This window comes from Equus quagga, chromosome 10, assembly GCF_021613505.1.
Source record: "Equus quagga isolate Etosha38 chromosome 10, UCLA_HA_Equagga_1.0, whole genome shotgun sequence".
Lineage (NCBI taxonomy): Eukaryota > Metazoa > Chordata > Mammalia > Perissodactyla > Equidae > Equus > Equus quagga.
This window is the reverse complement of record NC_060276.1, coordinates 84,702,467-84,720,359: the sequence shown is the minus strand read 5'-3', so window position 1 is coordinate 84,720,359 and position 17,893 is coordinate 84,702,467. Positions and strand designations below refer to the sequence as shown.

Sequence of the window (17,893 nt, the reverse complement as noted above, 5' to 3'; positions counted from 1 at the left end):
AAAGAAACTGCCCAACACTTTTTCCAAGGTGGCTGAACCATTTTGTAGTCGTACCAGCAATTCCCGGAGAATGTTCCATGTGTACTTGAAAAGCATGTGTATGTTGCTCATCTTGGGAGGAGTGTTTGGTAAATGCCAGCTAGGTCAGTTTTTTGGTAGTGTTGTGTAAATTTTCTAGATTCTTGCTGATTTTCTTTCTGGTGGTTGTATCTATTATCAAGAGTGGGATGTTGAGCTGTTAGTGTTGGATTGTCTGTTTATTCAGTTCTCTGTCTTTAGTTTTCAGTAGTTTGATTATGATGTGTCTGGGTGTAGATTTCTTTGTATTTATTATGTTTGGTCTTCCCTCAACCTCTTGGCAATTTTCAGCTATTTTTTCTTCAAATATTTTTCTGCATCACACTCCTTTTCTTCTTTGTATTAGATTCCAATTACACAAATGTTAGTTCTTTTATTCTTATCCTACAGGTCCCAGAGGCTTTGTTCCTCCCCCCACCCCCATCTCTTTCTTCCTGTTATTTAGATTGGCTAGTTTGTTTATCGATTTTCAAGTTCACTGCCTCCTCTGTTCCGCTATTTTGTTCTTCCAGTGAATTTTTATTTGGGTTATTTTATTTTCCATTCCTAAAGTTTCAATTTGATTATCCTTTATATCGTCTCTTCACTTTGCCAATACTTTCTATTTTAACTTTTCTTTCAAGAATGTTCAATTTTGGTGATTGCTCATTTGAGCATTTTTATAATAGCTGCTTTAACATACTTGTTAGTTTCAATATTTGTGTCATCTCATTGTTGGCATCTGTTGATTGTCTTTTCCTATATGAGTTGGCATTTTTGTGGTTCTTTGTATACTGAGTAATTTTGGATTTTATCCTGGGCATTTTGAATATTCTGTTATTAGAATCTGGATCTTATTTCAATCCAATGGAGAATGATGATATATTGGTTTTAGCAGCCAGTTGACCTGGTTAGGTTCAGACCACAAGTTCCAGCTCATTTTCTGTGGGCTGTAGTTCCAATGGCCGTTCAGCATTCAGTGCCCCTTTTGTTGTTGTTGTTGTTGTTGAGGAAGATTCGCCCTGAGCTAACATCTGCTGCCAATCTTTCTCTTTTTGTATGTGAGCCGCCACCACGGCATGGCCACTGACAGACAAGTAGTGTAGGTCTGCGCCCAGGAACTGAACCTGGGCCACCAAAGTGGAGCATGCTGAACTTACCCACTAGGCCACCAGGGCTGGCCCTCAATGCCTTTTCAGTGCTATTCAGATCTGTCCCATGTGTGACACCCATGGTCAGTCTGGTACCTGACTGTTCATCTGTTAGCTCATTTCTCAAAGTCTTTGACATGCTAATTAGGATCAAATCCACACATGCAGAGAGGTTGGGGGGGGGGGGTCACCCGAGTTGCTCATAAGTGGCTTTATAAGTTTGCTTTCCTCACTTCTTCCCTCTTCTTTGTTTCCATGGTGCTTTCTGGTTTCCTAGAGCTTTCCTTTTTCGTCTTCCAGTCAGAAACCACCCACTTTAACGATGCACTGCCTCTGGGGCACAAGGGGCAGGAAGGCAGAGAGAAAGTAAGAAAAAACAATGAGATTTGACTTTGCCCTTTTGGAGTTATAGCTCCACCAAATGAAATGGAAAGTTCTTCTCCCTCGAGAATTTTAACTTTCCCTCTCCCAATCACTTTCGTTGCTGCTGCTGCAGCCTCCACCATGGGATTTTCTGGGCATGAAAGAAGGGAGAAAAAGGAGAGAAAAACCCAGGGGATTTCCCCCTAGTCTCTCTGAGTTTTAGTAGTTCCCTTTTCCAAAAAAAGCACCTTGAGCCAGAACATGTGCTCTAACCACAGTGCTCACTTTCAGGTATTGTGTTGAGTTCAGGCCAGAGAATACTGGAAGGAAAAAAATAGCAAAGGCACTAACAGTTCATTCTTGGCATTCCGGTATTCTTCCCTGATCCACCTGCTGATATATGCTTTAAAGTGTTCTCTAATCGCTGCCCATGCATTCTGTACAGAATTTATAGTTGCATTCAGTGTACGTAAAGGTGGGTGTGTTTTATTCCATCTTACCTGGAACTAGAAGTTTTAACTGATATTTAAGTGATGTTTTGGGTTAGTTTCCCCTCCTTCCCAAAGTATTTATATCTGAAATAATAGTTTCAGAGATGTAGTGTTTGGCGTAGTTAGTGGACAAAAGCTTCTAAGGATAAGCAGAGGAGCTACACTATTGGCAGAATGCATAATGACCTCCTGAAAAACAAAGCCAATTTTCCAAAGGCATACATGGTAATCTCATCCAGAAGTACAGCTCTTTGTCCTCATGCAGCATATCATTGACCTCCTTGTTTTCCTTGGCGCTGCCTTTCTGTCACATTCTCTTACTTCTGTCCTGCTGTTTTCCAGTAACCTTTGCCCCCAGGACTTCATTCATCAACCCCTTTCTCCTCCTCCCTCCTCTGTTTGTCTCTGGTTTCCCCCACACTCTCTCCTTCCTAACATTACAGTCTTAATTTTATCACTAGAGTCTGTCTTCCAAGGATAATTACACTGCCCTGTGACATCTTAGGATGTAAGTGCTTGCACTTGAAGGATGGAGAAGCTAGGCTGGAGAGGTGGGGGTGAGTAATCAGCTTTTGCTCATAGGTTAGGACCAGACCTGAGTCTCTGCAAGGCATTGTGGTGGTCTAGCCAGCCACTTTTCCAGCATATTAGGGCTTTTTCTCTCATACAGTATTTCTGGTGGTAATGGGGCCAGGCCACATGAAGCTCCAGCACAGCCAGGAATATGTGTCTAGAAAGAAAGTGGTATTCAAGCCACAGTGATTTCATTAATTTGGGAATAGATCAGAGCCCTCTCAGCTATTTTTTGATTTTGTTTTGTTTGTTGTTAATCTTGAAATTTAATAAGAAACTACTAAATAATAGTTACTTTTTATGTATTTCCTATTGTTAGCTATGTGATACAGAATCCGTGCAGGAGGGAGATCCTAAATGGGCAAAAACACATGGGCAAAAAGCACATGTTTTTATGTTGTAGCATGCTTTCAGTATTTTTATGATGGAAACATACGTTCCTTAAAAACCACAGTGGACTTCCCAGGTGTCTATTTAGATCCATCAGGTTCCAGGCATGTAAGGCTGCTCAACTCATAACCTTCTGGGCGTATATTAACTATGTACAGATAAAAACTTGTTGGTGTGAAAGACATGGTACCTTTTGGAAAGAAAATCCTCAGGTACAGCATGCTGTCTCATTTACTCCTGCTAAAATCCAGTGTCTTCTTGGCTGGGAGCAGGGCAGCAGTAGGAGGCTGCCTGAATTCTGAGCCCACTGTTTTTATGCCAGACTGACCCTCCTCACACAAGGACAGGTCAGTGATACTCGTTTCCACTGCTAAGACTTTTATTTTTTCTTTTGGCAGTAGCCAAAGCAACTGTTTACAAAGAAAACACACTCATTATTCTTACTCTTTCATTTTACAAATATTCATTTCAGTGGGATGTTTCAGTGGAGATCTCTTTAGCAGTGGGAACAATTTGACTTTGGTACTGGAAGAACAGCTAATAAGTCACAGAAACAGTGATTAAATAGTCAACAGTTCTACAAATAATACCAATTTAATTATGTGCATGAAGTTGACCAAAACATGGGAATTAAAGCTAGCTTTATTCAAGGCCAGTATAATTCTTGTGACCCCCTGCCAATAATAATTTTCAGGCCCGATTAAGTGAATTATTTCTTACTGATTATGAAATATTTCCAGGTAACACCATCAAAGGCTGTATTGAATTCAGATTGTTTCATTATTTTTTAGAGCTTGTCCTGGGATAACTGTGCTGCATTTCCCAGAGCCTGTGAGCTCTAAACTGAGAGGTTCTGGTCCAAGGTTGATGGAACCTGAGAAGTGGAAGGACCTTGGAGATCACCAAATCCAGGTACCTTCCCAGTGCAGGAATCCTCTCCACAATATTCTGTCAGACAGGAAGTTGTCTGACTCTTGACCACTTTTTCCCCCCAAAGAATACATATTTTTCCTCCATCCATGTTTGAGGCTACTCACTCATCTTTCCATGATAGGTCGTTCTTTATTCCCAACCAAGGTCTGCCTCCCAGGAACTCTTGCCATTGTTTCCAGCTCTTCTCTCCATAGCCACACAGAGTAAATCTCCTTTGTCCAAAATAGTTGAAGCCATCTATTTTCCTACTTCCCATTCCCCTTTCTCCCACCTGTGATTTCTTAGATTAAAAAATTCCTGGTTCTTTCGACAGCTTCTTTCAAGGATTTTAATGCAGTGGAAAAATTCAGAGAATAATATAATGAACACTCGTATTTTCCACCAGCCAGAATTATCAACAATTAAATTTTGTCATATTTTTAATTTTCTTAAATAAAGGAATTAAAACATTACAGAAATGATTATTTCCCCTTTGATCACCCCTTCTAGTGTCATCTTCCTCCCGCCTCCCAGTTTTCATGCATAAATAGGTGTGTATAAACAACATATAGATTTGTTTTGGATCTCTTTTAATTTACATAAATGGTATTATGAATGTGTCTGTGTGTTTTCTCCACACAGCAAAATGTCTTAGATCTTTTCATATGTTTTGTATTAATGTTTCCATAGTTTATATTGTATTAGTCATTATATATAACATAACATATTTTGGGCTGTCTGCCATCTGGACATATGGCAGGATTGTAGTTCATGCCCCTTTTGAAGTTAGGTGTGGCCATGTACTTGGTGTGCTCAATGAAATGTCAGCGAAAGTAATGGGTGCACTTCTAAATGGGAGTTTTAAGAGCCAGTATGAGATTTACCATGTTTTATTCCCCTGGCAAATAGAGATGGGGCCTCTGTCAGCCTGGGCCTGAGAATAACTACATTGAGCTTTCCTGCCAACTCATTTTAAACATGTAGTGTAGGAATAAATAGACTTTAGTTGTGTTAAGCCACTCAGATTTTAGGCTCCTTTTGTTACTTTGGCAAACTTAGCCCATCCTGATTGATAAGTAGACCTACATCATTGTAGGTGCTGCAAAGTTTCGCAGTGTGTAAATAGGTCTTATTCTGTCTAGCTATTCTCCTAGTGACAGAAGCTAAGTACTTCCTAAAATTTGCTTTTATAAGCAATTCCATATTGGCAATTGTGTAAATTTTTGAGTGTTTCTCCAGGATATGTATCTAGAAATAGGATTGCTGGGTCACAGAATATGGATATTTTCGGTTTTACAGAATGCTGTCTTTGCTATCCAAACTGGCTGTACCAGTTTACATTCTCACCCTTTCAGCTGTCATTTGTGTGACATGATTCCCAAACCTTTTTCTAATCTTGGTTCCCCTCTCTGGATTCACTTTTGTTGGTCATTGTTTCTCTGTGATGCTCAGACTGGAACTTAGTTGTCCAGTTGTTGGCTGACTGAGGTAGATGGTATTTTTCCAAATTCAGCCCAAGTTGAGGAGCTGTGGTATTTGGTGGCGCCAAAAACTGACCTGCTATCATCTTATATTTAGTGAACAGGGTTTTTAAAATTGCAGTGGCTTTACATATGTTCTAGTTAAATTTCATCCTGTTTTTCTTTGTCATGTTAGCTTTTGAATTTTTCCCTTTCCCCTGATGAATGTTATCCCTCCTAAGTCAATCATCCTAGGTTCATCTATTTTCCTGATCAAAGTTTTGATCAGCACAGGGCCAGGGGTATAGCTCTGTGTCCCACAAGACACCTTTCAGGTTTGCCTGCCTATAGCCTGGATTCTTCATCTTATCAACTGGAAAATCCTGATAGCCTTTGTGAGCTGCCTCCACATATACTATACCTATAAATAATTACCTCAATAAATGAATTGAGTGACTGGAATAGAAAGGAGTCTTGGTTAAGTTGGATGTGTCCTGATTTTAGAGAGCCTGTGCTGGCTGCTAATGACAATTTTTTTTCTTTTTCAAGTGCTCATCCAACCACTGCTTTATTAATCTGGTCTAAAATTTAGTTTAGAGTGAAATTCAGGCTTTTTATTTGTTAATGATTATACTCTACCCCTTTGAAAATAAAAGAGATTTTTGCTTCTCTCCAGCCTATTGTGAAGTCTGGTGTCTGTGAGTTTTCATAGACGAGAGGAAGTGATTCTGCTGTCATAGCTGCAAATAGTCTTTTAGCCCTGAGGAGAGGAACAAGGTAGTTTTTAGGGTTATGACCAGCTAGGATGCCGTGCTCTACTCCCCAGCCAGGGTGTCTTTTCTCCTTGCACCAGAACCAAACCTGGTCATAGTTCAAGGAAGTATAAGGACTCTCTAAGCCAGTAGCTTGGATCATTACAAGTTAGGCTTGCTGGTGGTCTTTCTCTTGTTCTTTGGGACCAATTACATGTCTAATTCCAGTTAGTATTTTTGTATTAGGATTGTATTAGGATTCTTAGTTACGTGTGTCAGAACCCCAACTCAATTTAGCCAAAGAAAGTTTACTGTTAAACGAATAGCCCATGGACTACTGCCTTTAGGAATGGCTGCATCCTCACACTCATTGCAGCCCTGAATCTCCTCAGCTCGCCTTTCCTCTGAGTTAGTTTCACTGTCAGGCAGGCTATTTGCAGCAGATGCAGTGCCCCTCTCCCAATACTTCCGTCAAAACCATTGGATGACTTGTTGATCTAGCCTGGGTCATGTGCCTTAGACCCAGGAGGTGTGTATCTGTTCTGGCGTGGGGACAGAGATTGCCTTCACCCAGACCACATGGACCACTCATTTATTCCTCTTCCATACATTTGCTGAGTGCCCACTATGTGGTAGGCACTGTGTTAAGCTCAGGGGTTATCACAGTGAACAACACAGGCATGGTCTCAGCCTTTTTGAAGTAAGTATTAAAAAAATGGACTTTAATCTGCTCACAGTGATAAAGGAGAAGTTAGTGGTGCTGGAAGGCAAATGACAGAGGTTCTGAGGTACTCTGGGGCAGGTAGGGGAAGGCTGCCCTGAGGAGGTGTCATTTGGATTGAAATCTGACATGAGTAGGGCTTAGCTATGTGAAGTTGGTAGGATGATGATGAGCGATCTAGGGGTGGGGTGGGGAGGTGGAATAGTATGCACAGAGTCTTGGAGGTAGAAAGGAGCATATTCCAGGCACTGAAAGGAGGCCAGGATGGTTGGATCACAGAGACTGAAGGGGCAGAGAGGCACAAGTGGGACTGGAGAAGTAGGTTGGCACCACCTCTAGCAAGGCCACATGGCTTGTAAGAGGTTTGGAAGCCATACAAAGTTTAAGCAGGGAATCGGTGATTAATAGCCCTGGTTCATGTAACTCACTATCTGGTATCTAGCTTAGTCTAGTTAATTAACTAACCAAGATCACTTACCTGGTTGGGACTTAAACTAGGGATGCTGCAATATCTGGCATGTGTCCAGACCTGGCTCAGGCATTGCCTCTCCCAGGAAGCAGTCTTCATTGCTCCTTCCTTCCTGCCACTGGGAGAGGGTGGGTTTTGCTCCATTCCTGCTGCCTTTACCCTGCTCAGAGAACTATCTTGATTTTGTTTACCCCATCCAGGCCTGGGCAGGACATGTTGGTTTGGTGCCCAGCCAGGCTAATGATTGTCATCTGTGCAAAAAAGTGTTATCATTAGCAGGCCTGACTTTGAAAGGCCTGCTTACAAGGTTGTCCTTTGGCTGGCATCTGGGAACTTGATTTTTGGGAGGGTTCCCACCATTCCCAGAACTGGTAAGGGTGGCTCATTGTGCCTCAACTGTTTATACAAATAGTGTGGTTTCTTATGAGTATCTGCTTTCCTTTTTAGAGTCTAGAATTCGGGTATTTGCCAATCACAGGGTGCCTATGTGACCAGCCTCCAGTCAAAACCCTGGGCGCTGAGTGTCTAATGATCTTCCTTAGTAGACAACATTTCATGTGTTGTCACAACTGTTGCTAGGGAAATTAAGTGCATCCTGTGAGACTCCGCTGGGAGAGGACTCTTGGAAGCTTGTGCCTGGTGTCCCCTGGATTTCACCCTGTGTGCCTTTTCCCTTTGCTGATTTTGTTTTGTATCCTTTCAGTGTAATAAATCATAGCCATGAGTATGATTATATACAGAGTTCTGCGAGTCCTCCTGGTGAATCACAGAACTTGGGGACCCCTGACACAGCACCCTTGCAGAACCATTGTTAAATATTTGTTCAACACTTACTCAAAGGAAAGAGTGAGCCTGGTGAGCAATCAGGGCAGAGAAAGGAGCTCTCTAGTGGTGGCACTGCTTCTCCTCTCCTTTTAAGCAGTCAGCTTTGGTCCTAAACTTGTACTGTCCACTCTACTAAACTGCAGTCCTGCAGGGGGCTACAAGGGAATCTCAGGAGTATCATGATCAGATTTGCATTTTTGGAAAGAATAAATGCCCAAGAATCATCAGGAAAACTTGTGAGGAGAGTTTGCTTTACCAGATTAAAACTTACTGCAAAGCCGCTATAATAAAAATTGTATGGTAATGGACTAGAACTTTGATCTAACACCCAGGTTTCCCAAATTCCAGCCCAAGTTCCTTCATCGAATCTTTACTGAGTTCTTCGATGGGCCCTGTGTAAGAGTGAACATATGAAACGCAGTTCCTTCTTGACTTTACTTCTGAGACAGGTCATGCAGAAAACAAGCATCACTTATACTGTCTGCAATGGAACCCTCTGAACTTGTTTTTAGGTGTTTGTAATGCTGTCAGCTGTCAAAGTAGGAGTGTGGGATTCTGAATTCAGAACCTGGGAAAAACAGTAAGTAAACAAAGAACTTTTTACCAGTCTCCTGTGAATTGCTGATATTTCAAATCACTGCATGTTAATAGTACAAGGATAATCTTGGCACTTTTAATTTTTATAGTTTTTCTGTTGGAAAAAATCAAATATTCCTGTTTCTACAATCTGCCACCATTGTTTTGTCTTTCTTTACATGTCAAGGCTGATGTTTCCTGAGGGAGAACTTAATTAGACTGTGCAATAATCTTCTTGAGAAAATAGAGAAAATCAGTTATTTAAAACACACTGGATGAATGATCTTATTTTTAAAAAAAACCTTTGAAAAAGGAAAACATCCTGTACTGAGGGAACAGAGGTGGGATGATGGAGTTTTGCTTGTCTTTGTTTTGCATTTCTAACAGTAAACTTGAAAGCACAGGATCTTCTGACCATTGAAGCTGAAATTATGTATTCAGTGTTTCTCATGAGATAACATTTACCATAAAAAAGACTGCATTTATACTTGGGTAATTCTAAAAATTTCTATGTAGAAAATTCTAAAAATTTTAATGTGGAAAATTCACCAGTTCCAGACCCACACAAGCACACAAAAGCATTACATTGATTACATGTCTGTGTATTAGCTGATTCCTGAAATGGTGTCTCAGAAGGATTAAAATTGAGCCTCTGTTCGGAGCACGTGGTGTTGACTGTGGCCTGGGAGTGTGCCAGTTAGTCCCAGCACCTGCGCCTCCTCACAGGGTCTTCCTGCTGCTGCCCAGGAAAATGGAGGGGAGCTGCCTCACCACTCCAGCCACACACAGGGCTAGGAATCCTGCCTAGGAGGCTTTTCCTGCTCTGACCGACAAGAGACCTGGAGAGGATAGTCTAGCCAGCTGGCTGCAACTCTGGGGCGGGAAAAAAGGAAGAAATAAGAATAAAATCAAGCCCCGCCCCCCACCCACCCACCAAGCCCACGCTGACAGTAATAATCAGATGGCTTTTTGTCAGCAACCTCCTCTTGCATTAAACAACATTCAGGAATCCTGGATGTGATGGCCTATTTGCAGTGTGTAAATGGAACATGGGAAGAGGGTGCTCAGATCTGACCCAGAAATTTGAGATGTAGGTGAAGAGACCTAATGCCCCACTGGGGACTCACAGGCCAATTACCTTGAGTCTGGTAAGTGGAATACAACTCCTAAAGGAAACGAGGTGTTTTGAACTAGGAAATAATATATGTATAGGCAAGGCTTCCTGTATTTCTTTGTTTATTGTAAGTCCTCAAAGGTTCATAGGAATTAAGGTTCTCCAGAGTGTGCGAGAGCTTTGGAGACAAAGGGAGAGAAGCAAAGGAAAGAGTCTTTTCTTTTTTTACTTACTTTTGTTCATGAGCAAAATCCTGCAGTATTCAATTGAACCGTTGCTGATATTCAAACATTTTGATCTACAACAATGGCAATTTCATGTGGTTTAACCTAATAATAGCTAATTTTGCCACACACTTTGAAAATATTCTCAGTTTACTATTGTATTGGGCTTAACTTCAGAAGGGGAAGGATCTCATAAATTCTTAGAGTCTTATTCTTTATAATAATTTGTGACATGTCCATCACTTATCGAACTGGTGTTTTCTGTAGCAGCCCTATTGAGGTATAATGGATATACAGAAACTCCACATTCACTGTACACAATTTGATGAGTTTGGACATATGCATATACCTGTGAAACCATCATCACAGTCAAGGTAATAGACATATCCATCACCTCCAAAAGTTTCCTTGTGCCTCTTGTGTGTGTGTAGTAAGAACACTTAGCATGAGGTCTACCCTCTTAAATTTTTAAGTGCACAATACAGTATTGTTAATAGGCACTATGTTGCACAGCAGATCCCTAGAACTTACTCCTCTTGCATAACTGAAACTTTATACTCATTGAACAATTCCCCATTTCCCCCTCCTCGCAGCCCCTGGCAACCACCATTCTATTCTCTGCTTCACTGAGTTTGACTGTTTTAGGTACCTCATCTAAGTGGAATCATGCAGTATTTGTCCTTCTGTGACTGGCTTATTTTACTTAGTATAACGTGCTCCAGGTTCATCTATGTTGTCGAAAATGACAGGATCCCTTCTTTTCTGAGACTGACTAATATTCCATTGTATGTATATACCACATTTTCTTTAACTGTTCATCTGTCGGTGGACATTTGGGTTGTTTCCATATCTTGACTGTTGTGGATAATGCTGCAATGAACATGGGAGTGCAGATATCTCTCCGAGGTCCTGACTTCAATTCTTTTCGATGTATATGGCCAACAGTTATATGAAAAGGTGCTCAACATCACTAATAATCAGGGAAATGCAAATCAAAACCACAATGAGATATTACCTCGCATTTGTTAGGATGGCTATTATATATATTAAAAGAAAAGATAGCAAGTGTTGGTAAGGATGTGGAGAAATTAGAACTCTTGTAGACTGTTGCTGGGAATATAAGATGGTGCAGCCACTATGGAAAACAATGTGGAGATTCTCACAAATTAAAAATAGAACAACCATATGATCCAGCAATCTCAATTCTAGGTATATATCCAAAAGTAGTGTTTGTTTTTAACTTGGATATTCTTGAGAGAGAATCCCAAAGAAATCTAAAACCCCGTTCTCTTAAATACAATGGTATTGTGATCCATGTCTTAGTAGACTGGAGTAGCCTCAAATTTTTAATTCATTTCTGTCCCGGTACCTGATTCACTAGGCCTTCTTACGCAGTCATTAGGCATGACTACAAACAGTTGCTATTCCACCATTTCATAACTTCATCCTCAAAATGCATGTTGCAGGCCAGCTACTTACTACCTTACTCAGAATGTTTTTGGAGCTCTCCTTTTTGGAATTACCTTCAGAGCCGTTTTTTTTTTTTAAACGATCAATTTTTATTAAACCTCAACCCTTTTTTTTTTAAGATTTTATTTTTCCTTTTTCTCCCTAAAGCCCCCCGGTGCATAGTTGTATATTTTTAGTTGTGGCATGTGGGATGCTGCCTCAGCATGGCTTGATGAGCAGTGCTAGGTCCGTGCCCAGGATCCGAACCAGTGAAACCCTGGGCCGCCAAAGCGGAGCATGGGAACTTAACCACTTGGCCATGGGGCCGGCCCCCGTTCAGAGCCATTTTATAAGCCACCTGAGGAATTGATTATTCACTTCATTCATTCCTTGGGTATTTATTTGAGGTAGGTACAGTGTTGGGCACTGTATCAGGTACAGGGACAGATGACATGGACATAGCAGGTGGTCCATGGGAGGAGTGTGAACAGATGCATGCACGCGAGAAAGCACCAGGACTGTGAGTGGGGAGGAATGAGGGGCTCAGCTTCCTAGAGAAAAGACTATGCAAGGAAAATAAAACTAGAAAGATGAGCTGTGGCCACATTGTAGAGTGCCTTGGATACTAGGCCTAGGAGTTTGAAATTTGTGCTGTGAGCTGTAGGAAGCCATTAAAGGTTTTTGTGCTTTTAGAGTTTTAACCTGACAGCTAATGACAGTGGAATTGGAATTATCAGTCAGCTTTGCAATTTACTGTCCCAGCTTGTTACTGACTAAAACTAGTTTTACACACCTCAATTGTGTCTTCACTTGAATGGACTTTGAATAACATTTGATTGTTTCCAAAATTAAATTCCCTCTCAGAGAAAAAATTTGCTTCCATTGACCTTATTTAAAGAAACATGTTATGCCAAAGGGAGCAGAAAGCAAATCCAAGCAAAAAATGTCCTAAGTATTTTGAGAAATTGCATTGTTGGAACAAACATTTGCTACCTCAGAGGGTCTCTTGCAAGTCAGCCTATCATTGGATGTGTAAATTCTCGCATATTTTTTAATGACTTCGTACTTACATGTGTATAATTAATCTTTTGAGTTGGTATCTGCTCTGCCTTTACTGGCGTGCACTGAAGGGTAACCGTGCAGATAAAGAGGATGGGGATTATAACTAAAAAGAATAAGGATTCTAATAGCAATGCTAAGTTCTCTTCAGGTGAGATATTAGGGGTGTAGGATGTGTTACTGTGACATTCTAATTAACTGCTGATTGCAGGTGCCACTCACCTCTGGCCTGAGGAGGTACCTTATGGCTGCCTTGGCATCAAGTAGGTTGAGAAACTTGCAGATAGAGTGACATTGGCTATTTGTATGTCTACTATTACAGATTTCTTCTTTCAGGCGAGGTATTTGACCCCTCTGTGACCTTGGTATTAGCTAGAATGCCTTTCTTAGTGGAGCCCAGCAGCAGTGCCTGCTTTGGAAAATTATTCGATCTTGAAAGTGATTCAGTGTACTAGGACTGAGGTATGTGATGAAATTTCCATTCTGTGGTTAATCATTAAAAACTACCTTCTAAATTCCATCAGTTAACTATTCCTGTATACTTAGCCGCTTCGAAAGTTAGTGGCTCAAAATAGTAATTATTTATTCAGTTCATTATTCTGTGAGCCATTTGGGCTGGGTTCAGCTGAATGGTTCTGCTGTTCTTAGCTGGTCTCCCTTATGCCTGTGGTCAACTACAGGTCAGCAGGGAGCTCTGCTTCTGAGGTTGTCTGGCTGTCAGCTGAGGCAGTGGTACGGGGTAGGAGCATTAGGCTATACATCTGCTACCCTGCAGCAGGCTGGCCCAGGCTTGTTTTTATGGTAGCTGGGCAGGTTTCTAAGACTGAATAGAAGCAGCAAGGCCTCTTGAGGCCTAGACTCAGAACTGGCACACCATCAGCCCTGTTGCGTTCTGTTGCTCTAAGCAAGTCACAAAGCCAGTTCAGATTCAAGGAGTGGAAACAAGCTTCAAAGTCACTTTGAAAGGGCATAGATAAAGAAAAGGGTGAAGAATTGGGGGCATTTTTGCTACATATAACATAAATACAGATTTCTTAAAGGCTTCAGTTACTCCTGTAACATTTAAAAACTCATGTGTTCTGTATATTTAAAGTTAAAGACTGATCAGAAACAACTAGGAAAATATTAAAATTGTTCACAAGTCAGGGCCTTGATGACAGTTCTTTTGTGAAGCTGAATTTTTTTTAAAACTTGGATGCTCTGATACCTGAGTGTGCCTCACATTTTAAGTCAGTCATTAATTCTTTGTCCTTGCTACTAAATGATGTGAAGACCATAAATGGAAGTTTAAAACATAGTCGCAGATTCTTTGACACTACTCTCCTCAGGAGGCGGGGCCTCTGTCTCTTTACACTTAAATCTAGGTGAGCTTGTGATTTCTTCAACCCGTAAAATACAGTATGTGACTCCTGAAGCTAAGCCATAAAAGGCAGTGCAGCCTCTGCCTTGTTCATTAGGACATTCATGCTGGGACCTCTGAGGTGCTGTGTTAGAAGTCTGACTACCCTGAGGGCCCCCTGTGCTAAAGAGGCTTCATGTGGGTGCTCCAGAGATGGTCTCTGCTAAGCCCAGTCATTTCTGTCAAAGGTGCCAGATGAGTGAAGAAGCCTCCAGATGATTCCAGCTGTTTGAGTCTTCCCAGCTGAGGTCCCAGACATCTTGCAGTAGAAGAAAGCCATTCCTGCTGTGTCTTATCTGAATTCCTGACCCACAGTATTTGTGAGATGATAAACTGGTGGTGGTTGCTTTATGCCACTATGTTTTGCAGTGGTTTGTTACACAGCAATTGATAACCAGAACAGTGTAAATGAATGGGCATGGCTGTATTCCAGTAAAAGTTTATTTGTGGACATTGAAATAAGAATTTTACATAATTTTTACATGTCACAAACTCTTCTTCTTCTTCATTTGATTTTTTTCAACCATTTAAAAATGTAAAAGCTATTCTTAGCTCACGGCTACACCGAAAACAAGCAGTGAGCTAGATTTGGCCTAGGGCCGTAGTTTGCTGATCCCTGATCTAAGAAATTATGTAGTACTTGTGAAACTTAAACCTAAGGGCTTCTGGTCAAGATGACTCTGATTTCATACTTTAAGCTCATATCTCTTTTTCTAAATGAAGTGATAATAGATAAAATAAAAAATTAGAAAGACATATCTGTGATCAAGAAAAGATAAATCTTTGGACCAGAAACATGAAACAATAAGTGGAGATTGGTAGGGCCTCTAGTTACTGACATGCTGGACTCTAGATCCAGAAAACAGTAGAGATGGCTGGGAATTGTATATTTGTAGATAATGGGGATCAAAACACTCAGTGAATGGCGGAAATGATCCCTGACGAGTGAAGTCAAGGATTACTCATGAACAGAGACAGAAAAAGATGTTACTTCTATTCAGAGTGGCAGGCAGGAGAGTGGAGAGAGACTCAGGTGCAGAGACAAGTGTCTTATTGGCTTACTGTCTAAATCTGTATTTTTCTCCGTATTGTTGGGATGGGACTGAGAATCCTGGGAGGAAGCAACTCTCAATGGAGAGGGTGAATGAAAGAGGGAAATGAACTTTCTCCAAGGTTAGCGTGAAAACTAAAATTTCAAAGTAAGGACAGTTGTCCAAATTAGCAACCAGCAAATAAATTCATTCCCAATGAGAATCATTTTAGAATGACTTTAAAGTCTCAGATTTTCAGAGAAATGAAGAATAACATCCATTATGAATTTTTTAAAAATCTAGCCCATCCCTGGTAGGAACTCATATTCTAGTTGGAGATTTTTAAATATATATCAGTAGTTACGAGATAGTTTATTAGTGGTGGTGCTGTACACAGGCCACTCTGAGAGCCTGCTGCGGTTGGGATTTTCAAGGTGTGGATGAGTCAGGTGAGGGAGGCTTTCTAGAAGAGGTGACATCTTTGCTAAGCCTTATAAAGATGAGTTTATATGTTTTCAAAGTGAGGACGTGAGAAGAGGGCCTTCCAGGCAAGAGGGATGGTGTGATTCTATAAAGCATAGGGGTGAGAAGCAGCATGAAGTGGGAACTACAGAGTTTCAGGATTCTTAGAGCATAAGACCAGGGCAGAGTGTGGTGAGGGATAAAGCTGCAGGAGTAGGTGCAGCTCGATTGTGGAGGAACTTGTTGGCCTTGAGGAGGACCCTAATAAAGGGAAGCCATTGAAGTCTCTCAGCAATGAGGGGGCATGGTCCAATTTGTGTTTCAGATAAGTCTGGCAGTTGGGTGGAGGATGAATCTGAGGGCAACATGATCAGGAGTCCTAAGACAGGTTAGGAAGCTGCTTGCTGTTGTAGTCTCCACTTCAGGAGATGGTTAGGTCACAAACTAGGAAAATGAAGGCTAAAATGGGATAGAAATATTGATTTAGATTATTTCAAAGGTTAACTTGGCGGGATTTGATGACTGGATGTTGAGAAAAAGGAAAGAGTTAAGAGGTTTTTCTGGATTTTATGACTGCATAGAGGAGGGTGCCAACTGAGACCACTAGAAGGAAGGAAGAGCCAGTGAAGCAGAGAGGATAGTGGCCTTGGTGCTGATCATCTTCCAGGTTGATGTATCTGGTTTGCAGGGGGTTTTGGATTTTTTTCTTTTTATTTCCTTCCTTTTCTTTCCCTCCCTCTTTCTTTTCCTTTCCCTTTCCTTTCCTCTCCGCCATAAGCATGTGTGTCGTGTAATAGGGCACTTTGGGGAAACACCATCACTTACAAGATGGTTAGAGGAAGAAAAGGATATTAGGGAGTAACACAGGGAACCTGGGAAACGCCTTTGGAAACCAAGGCAGTTGTTTCAAGAGGAGCCGTGGGAAGGGGGGAGGGTGTGATCCGCATGTCAAATACAGTATACAGGAACTTAGAGATGACGGTTGGGAAATATGCACACACTGGTGACTTTGCCAATTGAGGAGTGACTGAGGGCAAGGAAGGGAGGACAGACCATAGACTACTTTCTGAGGAATTTGCAAGAGAGGGGAAAGAAAAAAATTAGGTATTAAATAGAGAAAAATGATGTAGGGTCAAGAGAGTTTGGGGATAAAGGTAGGGAGAGATCTGAACCTGTTAAAAGGTGCAAATCTAGTATAAAGGCAGAATTAGGAAGTTAAAAGGCAGATTTTTTCTGTTCTTAGAAAATTATTTCTTCATTTAGGGCTGTCTAAAAATTTGGAATGGATTGCCTTGTTAGATAGTGAGCTTCCTGTTGCTGGAGTGGTCAAGTAGAAGTTGGATGTTTTCTGGTCAACTGTGTTGAAAGATATATTTATGAGTGTCTTTGGGTGTTTTAATCTCTGTTGAATTCTCAACAGTTTGCCCAAAGTTGTTTTAAGCATTATAAACTAATGAGTTATTCTGTGGACCTGCCTCACCTGGCAGCTTTCCCTAGATTCATCGAATCAATGGGCCACGTTAATTTATGTGCCTTTGATCTTGAAGGATGAAATTAAATCGCACATTCTCAGATAAGAGAATATTGAGACTTAGTGTCCAGGAAAGTTTCATCACTATGACCATCAACTGTGGTCTGGGCTCACATGTATTTTTGACAAGGTAATCACTTTCCACACAAAGCAACAATGAATCTTTATTTCAGTTTTTGAGTTTTACTTTTTATTTGTCTATTTTTGTAAAACACTCTCACTTGAAGTAATTAAAATAGCACTGAGATGATAGGAGAAATGGATAGAGAAGAAAAATCTTTTTCCTTTTCTCTGTGATTCATATTCCTATATGGATACTTTTAGTTTACATGAATGTTTGGTTTTCTGGGGCCAAGAGAAGATAATTATAAACTAATGAGTTTATATCTGTGTAGTTCCATCTATGCTCTCTAGTCCTCATCTTAGATCTTTTAGTGATCCCTTCCGTTAGCATTTCAGACAATTCAGGGGTAACCTTTTGCTGTTTTGTCTCAAATGACTACTTATCTGTATCCAAATCTGGCTTCCTGGCGTAGTGAAGCATGAACAGCATAAATGACTGAACTCAACTAATTCTCAGAAAGCCACATTTTAGTCAGTACTTTCCAACTTTCTCACTCATCATTTCTTTCTTTTACAGAACTAACAAGTGGTGTAACTAATTAATTAGAGTTTTATTCCTTCTCAAGTTAAACATTTTAAATATTCTCTGTTAACCTTTTTTAAATGCTAATAGGTAGTAAAATAACTAAAATCCAGACAAGGAAACTAAAAAATGCAAGTACTGGAAAAACAGCCGCCCACCGCCCCCCCCCCCCCCCCCCCCCCCCCCCAAAACACACCCCAGAGCGAAGAACAACAGAGCGCTTAGCAGAAAACAATAA

The 17,893-nt window shown here is 40.9% G+C and overlaps 1 protein-coding gene across 6 annotated transcripts in view; it reads left to right on the top strand.

Annotated features, from left to right (window-relative positions):
• The window catches only part of JADE3 (jade family PHD finger 3), a 136,056-nt gene that overhangs the window by 30,506 nt on the left and 87,657 nt on the right, over nucleotides 1–17,893 (top strand). Inside the window, exon 2 of one of the 6 annotated variants that reach the window (XM_046674069.1) lies at nucleotides 8,677–8,744. The exons of the other annotated variants lie outside the window; for them this stretch is intronic. The gene's annotated coding sequence lies outside the window, so the exon portion shown is untranslated. The remainder of the gene's footprint in view (nucleotides 1–8,676; nucleotides 8,745–17,893) is intronic. 6 annotated transcript variants of the gene reach the window in all.